Here is a 2,753-nt window from a genome sequence, read left to right as displayed (position 1 = left end):
AAAGGGCAAGAACTCTGAGCATAAAGGGCAAGAACTCTGAGGCAAATTTGGTCCATTATGATGATGAGAATGATCTGGACCATGAGGATGATCAAGCCCATGACAAAGATGATCATGAGGACTTTGAGACTTCAAACCTCCTTACAAGTGGCTGAATATGAAGATTTCGATATCATATTGCTTTTGTTTTTGCACTTTGAATTCCTGATTTGGCGTTATGTCTTTTGTTTCCCATGTTCTATGACTTTGGCAATTCTATTTATGAAATAAAGTCCTGCTTGAAACATCTGACTTTCTCAAAGATGATTGCCTAATAATCAACTGTAAGGTTGGAGTTGTGGTCTCCGAGGTACAGTGCCCGCCCACGTTTACACTCTATTCGCGTCCCTGTTTCAGAACTTGGATCACATTTTGGTGTTTTACTGGATAGCATGGAAGGCTCTGATGTCACTTTTAACATTGCTGGCGACAAGTTTCAAGCTCATAAATTAGTTCTGGCTGCTCGATCTCCATTTTTCAAGTCTAAATTTTCCAATGAGCTTGAACCAAACAGCACAGAGGTCACGATTAACGATCTGGAACCCAAGGTTTTTAAGGTACATGATTGGTGGTTTTTCTTTACTTGTTTTTGTTTGTTTGTTCAGATCATGTCTGTATTTATGCTCTGTTCCTTTCAGGCTTTGCTACAATTCATATACAAAGATTCTCTTCCGGAAGAAGTAGAGCCTGTTACATCTCAGACATCTGACCTCTTAAATCTTCCTGATATATACGAGACGTTGATTGTAAAGCTTTTAGCAGCTGCGGACAAGTATTACCTGAATAGGCTCAGGCTGTTGTGTGAATCTCACATCTGCAAAGGCGTATCAGTAAAGTCCGTTGCCAAGATCTTAGCATTGGCTCACATATATAAAGCTACAGAACTAAAGAGCGTTTGCCTAAAACTTACTGCCGAGAACCTTGCAGGTATGCTTCTAATATTGCGATTAGGGTTGGACAATCTTGCGTAATGCTTATTGTGTTTTGGTTTTCTTGGTCTTGTGGAAATGAAAAACAAATAGAATCATTTGTAATTCGGTTTAGTTCAGTTTGGCTTCATGCAATGTTGGTTTGGATTTGGTTCAGTTTTTAAATCAGTAATAAACCAATCGGATTATAAACACAGTTCATTTCATTTTATTTATGAAAATCAAGTGTATAATCGATCTTCTGTTGTGTTTGAATTTGGTTGTGGTGTTTTAATATTACAGCTGTCCTGGAGACAGACGGTTACCAACAGCAGAAGGATGAATGTCTGTCACTCCAGTCGGAGCTTCTGAAGGCAGTGGCTGCCTTCGAAGAAAGCAGCCACAGTATTGGAGGAGCCATGTCTCTCAGCGTGTGGGCACAACTATCAGACGGTGGTGGCGGTGGGGATACCAGCAGCCGACATGTTAGACAACGAACCACCTAGAGCCTCAGGCCCTCAATATGCATTTTCTCAGGTTTATAACCATAGAGGGGTATATAGTTTGTTTTTCTGAATTTTTTCAAACTTTACAAGGTTTTGGGGACAGGCTACGTTGAATATGAATCCTAACTCTTTAATATAGTATGTAGGAAAAAATCTTTGTAATATTTCACTTCAGTAATAGTTTCATGTGTCCTTGTATTGCTGTATCTCAGAGTGTAACATGCTATAATTGTTTCAAATCCATAAATTCCAGAGCGTTTTTAATGTAAAAGATAAGTATTTAACCACTAAGCTTTGAGTTTACAGTAATTTTTATAAGATATCTCTTTTTATAAATTCTTTACTAGATTAGAAAGTAACGTTTAGAGCACCAGCATTAATGAACCCCCGGTTGGGGTTCATAATTTGAATTTTTTATAATTTTTTTTTTTATTATTTAAAAAAAAGTAAAAAAAATAAATTGACCAATAGCGGGCCGCCACGTGGCGTGGGGCCCACTGTACAGTGACGACTCGGGTTCATACGGAAGGAGCGTGGCGAGACAGGATCATTACTGTAGCATATTACAATATTTTTTTTTTTAGGAAAACGTGTGAACTCCACCCACGAACCTCCAATGCTGGTGCTCTTATCAGAATTATTGTGTGGTGGGACGTGGGTTATAACATCTCTCAGGTTCATGTAGCAACTCATACAGTCTTATTCTACAGTGAAATGAAATATTACAAATTCTTAAAGGTAAAATTTGTATTCAGAATACTTAGAATTTTGGAATATTAAATCAAAATATTTCATTATTTTACTATAAATGACCTTTCATAAACAACTTTTGTAGGTTTCATTAAGAAAGGACATACTTTAAATTTTGGTAGAATAATTATTTTTCTATGATAAAATGCAAACTGAAGGTATAAATAGCAAATTTATTAAAACAGAGATTAACCAACGCCAACAAAGGCAGAGTCGAGATGCTAAATATTTTTTAAAACGAAAATCACAACACCGATTATTATTCTGTTGCTTAGGCAGAAAGGGATCTAGAGTCAAATAGTCAATGCTTCAACAGAAGAACATAGAGCTTGCAACATCCACATTCAGCTTTGGCATGGGAGAGACAGGTACTGCTTCAGATGTTGTAATCCCACCATGGCTTGATGAAGTCTCGGAGTTGTCCTCAAACTTCATCGCAGTTGCCATCTGTGCAGCTGCCAAATGAGCATACATTATAGGCGCAACTGCAAAAAAAAGAATGGAATATCACTACAAGAAAACACATGCTTAACGACGAAAATTAACGAGG

General features: G+C 37.4%; 1 pseudogene; it reads left to right on the top strand.

The window, feature by feature from the left end:
* The window catches only part of LOC106321481, a 1,809-nt pseudogene extending 356 nt beyond the window's left edge, over nucleotides 1–1,453 (top strand).
* Nucleotides 1,454–2,753: the final 1,300 nt, after the last annotated feature.

The sequence above is a fragment of the Brassica oleracea genome, unplaced genomic scaffold (genome assembly GCF_000695525.1).
Source record: "Brassica oleracea var. oleracea cultivar TO1000 unplaced genomic scaffold, BOL UnpScaffold01744, whole genome shotgun sequence".
NCBI classification, from domain to species: domain Eukaryota; kingdom Viridiplantae; phylum Streptophyta; class Magnoliopsida; order Brassicales; family Brassicaceae; genus Brassica; species Brassica oleracea.
Note: the sequence above shows the minus strand (reverse complement) of the source record. Positions and strands in the feature narration are given on the sequence as shown.